The sequence below is a fragment of the Staurois parvus genome, unplaced genomic scaffold (assembly GCF_062004578.1).
Source record: "Staurois parvus isolate SC_StPar_1 unplaced genomic scaffold, SC_StPar_1.0 ptg000014l, whole genome shotgun sequence".
NCBI lineage: Eukaryota > Metazoa > Chordata > Amphibia > Anura > Ranidae > Staurois > Staurois parvus.
Genome location: NW_028317810.1, coordinates 7768375 through 7783482, shown reverse-complemented (window position 1 = coordinate 7783482; position 15108 = coordinate 7768375).

Here is a 15108-nt window from a genome sequence, read left to right as displayed (position 1 = left end):
AGCAATCAGTCAGTTAACTGTAATCAGCTACACTGGAATATCACCTCTTTGCTATTGTTTATCATTATTATTATGATTCTTTTAGCTGTCGTTGATGTTGTTTTATGGCATCTCTTTACCTAATGCTAAATAATATATAAGCTGTGAAACATACTGAAAGTTTTCATTACAGTGGATGATTAGGCGGAAGAAGACCTGAGTTGGGGCAAAGCATTGTTCACATTTAGAGGATACAGTATTAACACTTTCAGGTTTCTTCAACAAAACAGTGCAAAGATCAGTGGCTAAATGGTTAGCACTTCTGCCTGGCGGTACTAGGGTCGTCATTTTGAATCCCAACCATGGCACCATCTACCTACCTGGAGTTTGCAGGAACTGATGTGAATGTACAATATATATATATATATATATATATATATATATATATATATATATATATGTAAAGCGCTGCGTAAATAGACAGCACTATATAAGTACCTATAATAATAATGATGATGTGTAACCAGCCACAGCAACCATTCAGTCCAATTAAAGTTGTGCTATGAGTTGTCTTCCTTTACTCATGCCTTCACCTAAAATGAAGAATTAAAAAAAAACTTTGTGATTTGAGCCTCTCAATTCACAAAGTTTTTTCAATTCTTCATTTTAAGTTTGTATACATACAAAAAAAAACCCCAACAAAGCAGTCACAGAATATACAATCATATACCTTGTATTGCATGAATAGGCAAGAAAAAGTTATAGCAGTAAACACAAAGGTTTAACAACTAGATAAGTAGCTGCGTGGCTGTGATTCTCAAATCTGATGACCTCAGCTGAAAATAACTGTCACTTTTTGAAAAGAAATATCCTAATCCTGGTGGTACAGCTTTGTGAATGGAGGCGATTGTCTGTTATACCGAATTTGTTTTAATTTTATATATAATAAAAGTGTGTTTATCATAACATTCTGCATAATATGACATTAATGACACAGTGCAAATAGACATAGGGGGGAGATTTACCAAAAACTGGAGCACACAGAATCTGGGGCAGCTGTGCATAGTAACCAATGAGCTTCTGACTTCAGCTTTAGTTCAAGTAAGCTCTGACAATAAGCCCCCATTGACACCAGTGCAACTTGTCATGCGATTTGAAGTTTCATATCGCATGACAAGTTGCACCCTATTGTCAGCAATGGAACTGGTCAAATTGGTGTGACTCCGGTTTTGCAGTGCCGCACCGATTTGGAAAAAAAAGGTTCCTGCACTATTTTCTTGTGATTTTAGGTGCGACTTGCATAGACATATGTGCGTGAAGTCACACAGATGTCTTACAAGTTGCACTGACATGCAACTTTGAAATCATGCGACTTTAAGTGAAGTTAAAGTCGCACCTAAAGTCGTATTCAGTGTGAACCAGGCTGAAAACCTGGAAGCTGATTGGTTACTAAGCACAGCTGCACCAGATTTTGCACTCTCCAGTTTTACATAGTCTGGCTGAAACAAGACAAAAGTCCATCCAGTTCAACCATAGTAGTTTTAGTAAATCCCATCATAGTATACAGGCCATATATGGCTTGGGATGGGTTGCCATAGATTACAACATATCATGGTCCTGATCAAGTCATTAAAACATCATTCTGTCTAGCTCATATTCGCTAACCTGTTTAAAACTTGGCGTATTGCTTGTAATATAATACGAAGCCCATAAGGTAAGTTTCCCCTTGGGTTCACATTAACTGAACGTAATCTAGACCCTGTGAGACCTGTTGCTATGGTAGATGAGATTGTTTAATTGTATAGTCTCATGAAGCAAGCGATTACACTTAACTCAGTTGTATGTTTACTGGTTTTGTTTTTGTACTGTCTTGCAGTGTAATTGTAACACCAGATTATGCAAACTATGATATTACATAATAGAGTTTAAGTACAAATCACACTTCATCAATTTAGAAAAGCAAGAACAATGAAAATCTATTCTTCTTGATTGCCATTGGATGCCCTGTGCACTAAGCCTGAGTGTGTCATGACAGTGTTTTCCTCTATTCTCCTCTGCCATTGTGCAAAAATGATTACGTTCGTCTTATTTGAGGTATATTATTATGTAATATTTTGTTCAGGATCAGGATGGCACAACCATTACAATAGGCTGTTTTGCAATCTGGGGGTCTCACTGGTACAGATAATATTTGACAATAAAAGGCCAACTGAGTGTTTCATTACCTAACCTGTACTGAAAATCGGAAATTTAGAATCAGTTTTGGTTTTTTTTGGAAATGGTTTACCTCTCTCTTGCTTCAATTTTACAAATCCACCCCATGTGTTTGTTCAAACAACAAAAACAAACACGTGCAAAGCATTTTACACTTCCACATAACAACAGTGACTTAAACAGCAGCCTATGATCTCACGCAGCCGCACACTGTTATTAAAGCTCAGCTCCCACATTCACAGATCTCCTCCCAGTGTATAACCCTCTTTAGTAAGGTTGTGACACCTATTATTTAACCCAAGTGTAAAAGATTACACCACTGTTTGACAGTAATAACTTGGTGTCTAGGCAGCTGTCCTCTGATAAACTCACAAGCCAATCTATTATGTGACATTTGGTATAACAGTCAATTACAGGGACAAGCCCAGAGCTTAACATAATATAGTACTCTTTGGGTGTAATATGTATTTATAATGAACTATAAGATACATTTCAAAGAGCAATGAAACAAGATAAAGTATAGTAGATGATGCGATTTCCAATCCGTCCATTGCAGCAGTCAGAACAATGGAAGGTTATTGTTGACTGGCTTTTACAGGTCATTGTATTAATCTATTGTTCCTATAAAGGTGTCTTCAGTTTATGATTATTTACCTTGTTACATAACTATGGCTGGATAACATTGCTTTACACAGTGTCCCCTCTTGCCTTGCTTGGTTACAACCTATAAACAAATATTTCTCCATAGACCACACACAACATATTCTTGGCACATAGGATCCTTGGAGGTTAGTCCCTTCTAGGAATAACCATAGACTGAATCCCCAAAGGGACGGCCATGGTTTATCTGAAGTTTCACTGTTATCACATGAAATCCTCCTGGGCTGAATTAACAGGGCAGTTTATATATGTGTTTGTCTCTAAGGCTATATTATTTTTATCAAGTTGTAACTGCTTTAACTCCTTTGTTTAAAGAGCAGCGTTAACTCCGAGTATCGAGTTATAAGTTCTAACAGTTGCCCACATACATGTATCTTTTATTAAAACAAAACATGAATTAGGTTTATAGCTGTTCTGTCCATTCTACATTTACCTAAAGATGTGCAGGTTACTTTTCTAAAGGTGTTCGGAATCTTCACCTAATTCTATGAATATTTGTGTAATTTAGCTGATGATATTGTGGAAGATTCTCAACTCCTTTAGTAAATCAGAGTTACACAAGCAGCAGTTACCGTAGGTATTCAGCTCAGCAAAGTGCTTTGGTAGCTTTAAAAAACTTTTCAGCTACAGATACAATAGTATCAATTACATACCATGCATACCATATAATCCTTCATATGTTAATATACTGCCATAAAGTTTTAGTGTTAATGAAAGAGTGGCCTGTACTATAAAATCTGCTATTTTTCATATACAAATTTTTGTCCCTGCTTAGCTGAATATCTGCACTGAATAATAATACTAATACTACTTATTAATATATATGTATTAATTATTCTTAATATATTAATATGGTATAGTATTAGGATTAATGTTCTGTGCAGATATTCAGCTAAACAGAGATGTATACATCTATGGGATGTATAATATTGTACGCATATAATGAAGTGTTTTTGTGCTGAGTATGTAGAGTAGTATATAGTGTTTTATATATATATATATAAAATATATATTGTGCTGAGTATGTAGAGTAGTATTTAGTGTTTTATACATACATATATATATATATATAAAATATATATTGTGCTGAGTATGTAGAGTAGTATTTAGTGTTTATATATATATATATATATATATATATATATATATATATATCTTATTAAATTATTTTAGTTTTATAGTTGTAGTGTTAATGAAAGAGTGGCCTGTACTATAAATTCTACGATTTTTCATATACAATTTTTTGTCCCTGCTTCTATTATACATCTATGGGATGTATAATATTGTATGCATATAAGTTAGTGTTTTTGTGCTGAGTATGTAGAGTAGCATATAGTGTTTTATTTATTTATATATATATATATATATATACACACACACAATATAAAATATATTGTGCTGAGTACGTATGTGTATATATAAATATAAAATATATTGTGCTGAGTATGTATGTGTGTGTATATATATATATATATATATATATATATTGTGCTGGGTATGTAGAGCAGTATTTAGTGGTTTTTATAATATATATATATTTTCTATTATCTGCACAGAATAATAATACTAATACTTCTTATTAATATATATGTATTAATTATTCTTAATATATTAATATGGTATAGTATTAGGATTAATGTTCTGTGCAGATATTCAGCTAAGCAGAGATGTATACATCTATGGGATGTATAATATTGTATGCATATAATGAAGTGTTTTCTTGTGCTGAGCATGCAAAGTAGTATATAGTGATATATATATATAAAATATTATGTGATATAGTACTATATACAACTCTACTTGCTCATCACCAGAACACTTCATTATATTCATACAATACTATACATCCCATAGGTTCTGTTTTTGCAGAAACAGGTCTTACAATAAAACTGTGAAAATGATGTATTTTTCGATGTTCTTATAATTTGTAATATCGTAATTTAAAAGCATTTCCTTAGAAGCTATGTACATGGTGATAAGGTGTGTAGTATTTGGTAAAATGCATAAAAATATATCACACGCTAGAGATAGGATTATTAAAAGCAGCAGAAACAAAGGAAGGTATTGGCTTGTGTTCCACAGCTGGAGAACTTTGACCCTCAGATGTAGTCAAACATCGTGGCACTTTGATCTAAGGATGCCAATCACATTATAGCAGGTCAAGATGTGACTATATCTTCAGCAAATTTGATGTAAACACATACAGGCTTATCCGGGAAATGGGATAGTTTCAAGTACAGTATAATAACAACTGCTCACCCAAGCATATATCTTTGTCCTGACTGCTTTAAACTAATAAAATGTAAAATGCAATCTTGTATTTTCAAAAAAGTCCAAAAAAAGTCAAGAAATGAACATAAAAAAGTCAAGAAATGAACATAAAACTTTTGTCAGACTGTCCCATAGACAGTATTGATAGCATTCCTCCTATATAGACTCCTATATTGTAAAAAAAAGCTTACCCAAACTACTTAATAAAACTAAAATGCATGTTATTGAAGTAGAACTACAGTTCATTTACATAACGGGCAGCTAGATGGTGAGCACTTTTGCCTGGCAGTACTAGGGTCATCAGTTTGAATCCCAACCATGGCACCACCTGCCTGGAGTTTGTACTCCGGTTTCCTCGCACACTCCAAAAACATGCTGGTTGGTTAATTGGTTCCTGTCTAAAGTTGCCCTAGTATGTGTATGTATGAGTGTGAGTTAGGGACCTTAGATTGTACGCCCATTGAGGGTTAGGGACTGATGTGAATGTACTATATATATATGTACATTAACAGTGCTATATAAACACCCATACTAAATAATGACGACTCTGAATTTCTCTCTAAAGACCAGATTAAAAGATCAATGTACTAATGAATAGTGGATCATAAATGATATGTTCAATATTTGAGGCTCAGTGAAGTCATTTAGGGTATGCTGATTTTTCATGTCCTAGAAGATCACCAGGGTAGCTCTAGGTCAGAGAGACAGGTGCTGGTTTTGTTCATAACACAGCAGCTGTGTGTACAGTGAGCTGTCAGACTAAGCGCTAGAAATACACATCCACTGCTGACAGACCAGACTGACTGGCAGTGCAATCAGCAACACATTACTTTGGCAGCATAAAGTTAATATGCATTTCCAATATCACACTGAACCTGATACAACAGATCTGTCCTGGGTACGTCATGATATAGATTAACTATACGTTTATTGAGTTAAATTTCTAAATATACAACAGGATCTGTAACAGTAAAACTGCAGAGGGAATCACAAATCCTTACTGCAAAAAAGAATCATCAGAAGATAAAGTGTGGTATATGATTTTTTTTAAAGCAGTAAACTTTATTGTCAAAGAAAACCTGAACTGTGAGAAATTAGGTCATTACTGATCAACTCCAAGCAACTGGTTTTGATATGCGTTCTTATTCTGGGCAAGTGATTGAAAATGTATTGAATGTATTGTATCAGTATGTCAGCCAGGCAAAGAACCATTTCAGAAGGAGAGGTCAGCAATGGCAGCTTACATATTCCTTCATTATAGGTAAGATCTGTCAAATGAGAAACATGACCCAATGAAAATTCTAGTCGCCTGGCTGTCATGCTGACCCTGAGGAAATGTAAAAGTATGCAGATGAGGATTTATGTCTTGTTTGAGCTGCATACTTGTTCCAGATCATTGTTTGAAGCGAGAGGGTCACCATTACAGCGAGACAACTAGGTTTTCAGAAAGAGGTAAACATTTGTGGTCCCCACAGTTCTCAGGATGCCTGGTTTCAAGTGATTGTAAAGTTAAGACTTTTTAAAATAACAAACTTTTTTGCACAGAACAGCCCTGAACCGCCTCTTCTGGGGTCCCCTGCCAATGTTCTTGGCTCCTTCTCCCTTCCGAGTGCCCCCATAGCAAGCTGCTGGCTATGGGGGCACTCATGGAGGCTTGATCCCAAGCTGGCCTGTGTGCGTCTATTTACACAGACAGCGTGGCTTGGCTCTGCTGCCCGTTCTCTCCTTATTGGATTTGATTGACAGCAACAGGCTACCTCCACAGCCTCTATGTCCAGTGAGGAGAGAATGAGAGGAAAGAGCCACTTCTCATGGGCACAGCGCTGAATTAAAATATGTCTCAGGTAAGTATGGGGGGGGGGGGGGGAGCTGACAATAGGTTTTTAACTTAATGCAGAGAATGCATATAAAAACCTAAAAGTGGTTCTAAAGACTAAACATTTTTTACCTTTCCCTGCATTAAGATAAAAAAATGTTTAGGTAATAGTATTGCCTTCTCACTCCCCTTTATATTTACTGGAACCCCACTCGATCCAGCGCTGTACCTGTCATGAGCGGCTCTCCCCACTCTAACAGGCTTTGCTGAGGCAGCAGGAGCCATTGGCTCCAGCTGCTGTCAGTCAAATCCTGTGACAAGGGGGTGGGGTGAAACGCACTGCCTGTGTCTATAGATGCAGGCAGCGTGGCTGGGGATCAAGTTCACATGTGTGCCACAGAAGGAAGCGGCTTATTATGGTGGCACACCTAGAAGAGGAGGAGCCAGGAGCACTGGCTGGGGTCTCCAGAAGAGGAGGATCAGGCTGTTATGTGCAATCCTATTGCACAGAGCAGATACATAGAACATGCTTGTTATTTAAAAAAATGTATACTTTACAACCACTTTAAGCCTTTACACCCCGGTCATATCGATCCTGACTTTGAAATCGTGCGACTTCACTGTAAGTCGCACAATTTCAAAGTCAGGATGTCATTGCGATTTGAGGTGCGATTTGCAAGACATCTAACACAGATGTCTATGCAAATCGCAGCAAAAGTTGTGCATGTACTACTTTAGAAATCGGTGAGGCTCTGACCAAGTCGGAACTGCACCGGTATGACCGCTGTAATTGTGGACAATAGGGTGCACGTGGCATGCAATTTGCAAGTCGCATGGCATGTAAATCGCATGCCAAGTTGCACCCAGTGCGACTGGAGTCTTAGAACCACTTTATGGTGGTGGGGAGTCGGTAAATTGTAGCACTAACAAACAATCAATAAGAAATCATCTATTGCTGTCCACACTACTTTAAAGGCATGGAAACTAGTTAAACACATACATTCGCATAACTGGTCTTTAAAAATCTGTTAACTAATCCCCAATATGTGTTAATTGGTTACACCCAAAGGACTTCATTGTGTTAGCTAAGATGGATGAACAGTCGATTTATTTAACAACATAGCTCAAACAAAAGAAATAGATGCAAACTAAGCAAAATGCAATCTTGAATGAATAGGGTGATAAGAGTTCATTTCTGATTGGTTGCTAAGGATTACTGCACACTATCTCGCTGTGTCTGTAAATAAGCTCATTGATGTGACTCTGTTACTATGTGGTCTTTTCAAGCCAAGTAATGCTGGTCAGAACCCCATGATGTAATGTCTGGCAGCAACTAGATATGACTACCAAATTCACGATGACCTAAGAATTCAAAATTATAATGAGATGGCATGCTGCTTTGTTGACAGCCACCTCTGTGTTTAAATAAACAGTCAGAACTCAAAATTTGTATTTTGTTATATTAATAAAAATAAAGCGGCAGCTTTGATTACAGACAAAAAGAGGCTAAAGGAAATCATGAGGCAGATCACATGCAGCATACACTCCAGCAAAGTGGGATCATAGCCTTGTAATATATTATCTCAGCTTAGTTCGCACCCCATAGCAGTGGCTGCTCATATCTCGTGATGTTCTAGAGAGTTTCTGCTGCTAATGAACAAATCTCTCTGCCAATCAGAAGAATCGGTGAACTGAACATTTTCTAAGTATACACGTATTGTAGACTCGTGTAATATATGGAGAATCATACAATTCATTAATCACGGCTGCCTGGATTCTTGAATTGTATGATTCTTTTCAGACAAGACAGGTCTACAGTCAGATATTCTGGTGATCACAAATTTCCATGACTTGATCATCACTAACGCAAAGGTAAGCACACACTTGGGGTTTATTTACTAAAGCTGGTTCACTCAGAATCGTGTATGTCTGCATCGTAACCAATCAGCTTCCAGGATCTATTGCTAAAGCTTAACCGTTTCAAGTCCGGACACTTTCACCCCCTTCCTGTCCAGGCTAATTTTCAACTTTCAGCGCTATCACACTTTGAATGACAATTGCGCGGTCATGCAACACTGTACCCATATAAATTTTTTAGCATTTTTTTTTAGACAGATAAAACTTTATTTTGGTATAAATGAAAAAGTCCAAACATTTTGAAAAAAGTGTTTTTCTTATAAAATTTTGCAAATAAATAATCTTTCATAAATCTTGGCCAAAATGTATTCAGCTAACTTTTAAGTAAAAAACCAAAAATGAACCCAAATTAGTTTATAACCGTAATTTTTTTTTACATTTTTATTTTGTTTTTTTATATATATATATATTTTTTTTTTACATACTGCCACCCTAGCAGTACAGTGTCACCATAGTGACACTGTACTACTTGTGGGGGGTTATGATTTTTTTTTTTTTTACACTGATTGCTTTTACACCCATAAAGGCTGTAAAAGCAATCATTTCTCCTTCTCTCTGGCTGCATTCTTGCAGCCATTGACAAATACTGTGTGAGCTATAAACTGCAATGCCACTGGAGATACCACTGAGTCGTTGTCTTGCTTTTTAATTGCCTGTGATGTAATCCTTTTACTAGCTATATACTTAAGTTTTGAAATTACCCCTCCAGCCATCTGTAAACCACCTTGAATCATATGATCAACACAAAGATAAATGTCTGCAGTGGCAAATACGCCCCCAAAAAATAAAGGAAAACTTTGTAGCCAGAGTATAGCATCAAGTCAATTAAACTCCTGGGATATTGATCTGGTCAGTTAAGTAGCAGAGGGGATTGTTAATCAGTTTCAGCTGCTTTGGTGTTAATGAAAGTAACAACAGGTGCACTAGCTGGGCAACAATGAGACGACCCCCAAAACAGGAATGGTTTTACAGGTGGAGGCCACTGACAATTTTTTCCCTACTCATCATTTCTGTTTTTCACTAGCTTTGCATTTGGCTAGGGTCAGTGTCACTATTGGTAGCATGAGGTGATACCTGGAGCCTACAGAGGTTGCACAGGCAGTCCAACTTCTCTAGGATGGCACATCAATATGTGCCATTGCCAGAAGGCTTGCTGTATCTCCCAGCACAATCTCAAGAGCATGGAGGAGATTCCAGGAGGCAGGCAGTTAGTCTAGGAGAGCTGGACAGTGCAGTAGAAGGTCCTTAACCCATCAGCAGGACCAAGAAACAGGATGAGCACTGCCAGAGCCCTACAAAATGGCCTTCAGCAGGCCACTGGTCTGAATGTCTCTGACCAAACAATCAGAAACAGACTTCATGACAGTGGCCTGAGGGCCCAACGTCCTTAAGTGAGCCCAGTGCTCACTGTCTGGCACCATAGAGCTCATTTGGCATTTGCCATTGAACACCAGAATTAGCAGGTTCGCCACTGGCGCCCTGTGCTTTTTACAGGTTCACCCTGAGCACATATGACAGATGTAAAAGGGTCTGGAGAAACTTTGAAAAACTTTATGTTGCCTGTAACATCATTCAGCATGACCGTTTTGGTGGTGGGTCAGTGATGGTCTGGGGAGGCATATCCATGGAGGGACGCACAGACCTTCTTCAGGCTAGACAATGACACCCTGACTGCCATTAGATATGGGGATGAAATCCTTGGACCCATTATCAGACCCTACGCTGGTGCAGTGGGTTGTAGGTTCCTGCTGGTGCACAACAATGCCCGGCCTAATGTGGTGAGAGTATGCAGGCAGTTCCTGGAGGATGAAGGAATTGATACCATTGAATGGCCCCCACGCTAACCTGACCTAAATTTAATAGCACACCTCTGGGATATCATGTTTCAGTCCATCCAAGGCCACCAGGTTGCACCTCAGACTGTGAAGGAGCTCAGTGATGCCTTGGTCGGTCCAGATCTGGGAGAAAATACCCCAGGGCACCATCCGTCATCTCATTAGGAGCATGCCCTGACGTTGTCAGGCATGCATACAAGCACGTGGGACCATACAAACTACTGAGTACCATTTTGAGTTGCTGCAATGAAATTTCAGCAAAATGGACTAGCCTGCTGCATAATTTTTTCACTTTGATTTTCGGGGTGTCTTTGAATTCAGTCCTCTGTAGGTTGATAATTTTCATTTCCATCAAGCGTTGGGGCATCCTTACGTTCCCAACGCATTACCCAGTCCATATCAGTATAGATATCCAGCATGATATCTTTCCCCATTGAGATCTGATGTGTTTTCAAAGTGTTCCTTTAATTTTTATTTAGCAGTGTAGATTACCTAGTTCTCTAGCAACAAATTCTAACGCAACATCTGTCCTTACCAGGAAATGTTTAACTCGTGATGTTTGTATAACACTATAGAGCTTCTCTATAGTCAAATTAGCTTTAAGCAATCTAGTATTCAGGCTGATATCGAATGTATTGTCCTGGATTGTCACATCTGTTGAACTAAATTTACAGTGGTCTCCAAAATGCAGCCCAGGGGCTGGATCTAACCCTTTGCTTGCGTTTATTTGGCCCTTGGGACACTATTCCTTCCACTGACACCAACGGTATGGCATTTTTCCTCCCTCTAATTCCAAAGATGGGTCACTGTTTACTGATACTGATGCCAGGATACTTTCTACTCTCACTGGCTACAGTCCAGTCCCCCTAAAGTCAGAAGGACAGTAAACTGGCACTTTGTTTAGAAAGTTTGGAGACCCCTGTACTAGATGCTATATGGGAAGTATGTTGGCCTAATGTTTAGCTGTGTGGCCTTTCATCACTGGGCTCCTGGGTTTCAGTTTCCACCAGAGACTCAGTGGGGTTTATGTACTAATGCTGGAGAGTGCAAAATCAGGTTCACTTCTGCATAGAAACCAATCAGCTTCCAGGTTTTACTGCCAAAGCTTAATTGAACAAGTTGAAGTTAGAAGCTGATTGGTTTCTATACGGAAGTGAACATGATTTTGCACTCTCCAGCTTTAGTAAATAAACCCCAGTCTTCTTGAAATCCGTTCGTTCTCCTTTCACTTTATGTGGGTTGTCTCTGAATATGTTGGTGCTACATAAATGAAGAAAAGAAATAGATGTATTCCTCAAGTGAACAAGCCAGGCATACTTAAGATGGTCCTTGTCCAGCAACTATAATGTTGATAAGTCCCCACAATAATCAAGCAGTGTACACAGAGGAATAGGTATATCTGCACCAATGTGTGAGACATTCTACAGGTGTTCTACATCTGATATACACAAAACAGCAGTTGCAGTGAGCTGAGAAACTGTTAATAGTTTAATATGTGAAATAAAAAACAAAACAGTTGGGTACAGCAGCAATTCACTAGGTTTGGTCATATAATGCATGAGTGATTACAGACCCCTTTAGTATTGTAGACTAGCAATACTTCAAAAATAGAAGAAATAATTGTTTATAATGAATAAAATGTCCGGATTTGCTCCTATATCTAAATCTATATAATTTCTAGTAAGGAACATGCTTATTACAGAACCACAAAAAATATCCAGCATCCACTATATTCATTCTTAAGATTTATATGCTGCAAATTTTATTGTTAATAGCTGGACTAAGTAATAGGAAATTGTAGGAATTCAATCAAATATAACATTATCTCCTAGTCAAGCAGGGTTCAGTTTAAAGTTTCAGTTTCCTGCTAAATCCCACTCTGGGTGTGATCATGCTGAATATCAATCTAATATCTGCAGTTTTCAGACACAGAAAAGGGGGTAAGAGCTCTATATTTTATGCTGTTAATACTAAAGTGTTGGAAATTTGATTTAAAGGTATCAAAACCTCTAGTTCTCCATCGCTGATAGAGGCTGGTTAGAAGTAAAGAATGTGAACCTGTGTTTATTGTCAATAAATAAAATACTGTGCAATGTAAATTTAAAGTGATTACAAAGGCATTTTTTTTTAAATAACAAACATCTCATACTTACATGGCATACTTACCTGCTTTGTGCAGTGATTTTGCACAGAACAGCCTTGATCCTCCTCTTCTCTGGTGCCCCGCTGGGGCTCATGGCTCCTCCTCTCTCCTTGCTATTGGGGCACCTGAGCAGAATTGCTCTTGAGCCGCTGCTCTTTGTGTCCATTCACACACAGCTGCAGCTTGGCCCCGCCCCCAGCTCTCTCATTGACTGCTGTGATTAACAGTAGAGGGAGCCAATGGCTCCCGCTGCTGTCTCAGCCAGTGAGGAGGGAGAGACCCAGGACAGCCAAGGCTCTTGTGCACATTGCTGGATTGAAATGGGGCTCAGGTAAGTATTAGGGGTAGCCTGCTGCACACATATGGTTTTTTTACCTTCATGCATAGAATGCATGAAGGTTAAAAAAAACACTGAGCCTTTACAACCACTTTAAGAAACATATTTTGCTTGTATGCGTGAATAATTAAAGTGAATGCTGTTTCATCTTATTTACTAAGCTCACTGAGCATATATTTTGGCCAACTCAACAGTATTTATCTCTATATTAGTCCCTATGACTAGAAGGTTGGCAGAAGTTTCCACATTGTGTCAGCCTGCTATAGAACACTGTGTATGCCTCAGGTGGGGCTGAACAAGCCAGGCATGCACTGAGATGCTCTTGTCCAATAACTATAATGTTGACAGGTCCCCACGATAATCAAGCAGTGTATGCAGAGGAATGGGTACAGTTTGTACAAATATCTTCACCAAAGTATGAGACATTCCCCAACTGCTTAATGTTGGCTAACTCCACTTTAAATATTCACCTACTGTTGGAATTAGAATTCTAGCACAATATTAAGGCTGTACCCAAATATAAACTTACCTAAAATGGGTAATATATTCCTGCAAGAACATCCCTCTTCTTGTCTAGGTCCCAAATGATTATAATAAAATAAACAAGCTCATCCCCTAGTACAAACAAATCCCAGATGACATATTCCTCAAGTGCCTTTTTTTGTGTGCTCATGTCATCCATAGCGTGCCAGACACCTTCAAAACATATTACCCTGTGTACAACACTAACAATCAGTCTATTAATTCATCAGGGATTTGTGATTATACCTGCAAAGGAGCAATATGTAGAAGCAGTGGCATGAAATGTTTTCACATTGCAAATTACATTGGACTATGATCTCACTGAGCAGTGAAGGTTATATTTATAATAATAATAAAAAAAAAAAAATATATATATATATATATATATATATATATATATATATTAGTGGTGCACCGAAATGAAAATTCTGGTGCCGAAAACAAAAATTCAAAATGCTCTTGGCCGAAAACCGAAATGCAGTTTTTAAAAATGAATATATATATATATTTTTAAAAAAATACACTTTGAGTAAAAAAAAATATATTCCCCAATTTTTTTGTAAAATATGAAAGAGGATGTTATGGCGAGTAAATAGATACCCAACATGTCACGCTTTAAAATTGTGCACGCCTGTGGAATGGTGTGAAACTGCAGTACTTAAAAATCTCCATAGGTGATGCTTTAAAAATTTCTACAAGTTAGTTACAGAGGAGGTCTAGTGCGAGAATTATTGCTCTTGCTCTGATGTTCATGGCGATACCTCACGTGTGTGGTTTGAACACCATTTACATATGTGGACTTCACATCACTCTTCTAAAATGTAAAGCATTGGATCAAAAAAAAAGCATTGATCTAGTGGTTTAACAAAAACAAATGGCCAGAACGGGAAGTGACATCACTCCGATCCTCCAAGAGCATAGAGATGTGTGGCAGCCATCTTTCCTTCACACATTTCTATGCCCAGCTCCGGGATCGATGGTTTCTCAAGTAAGGCTATACTACCGAGCGGCAGTCGGTGGCAGCAGTGGCCGGCGAGGGGCGGGGTTTTTCGGCACCTGTATCAGTGCTTTTTTTAATTTCGGCTGATGGCCAAAAAGGGTGTTTTCGGCCACCGAAATATTATTATATTTATATATAGTTACTTGCTTGGTAAGGTTCAATAAAGACACCGGTACATCCAGTATAACCTGATATATACATATCACTTTAGAGAGCATCACTATAACCTGTCACTTTTGATGTCATTTTGTTGCTTATAGGACCAACTCATATACGATATTCTGCTTAAACCTTGTGTGTAAAAGCACTTTTACTTACCAGATCCTCTGCTCCCCTAGAAGGCAGAGCTGCCCTATGCTCCAGAGGCAGGCTTTCCCTTTGCGTCATCACATCCAATGCAAGGCTATGGATCAG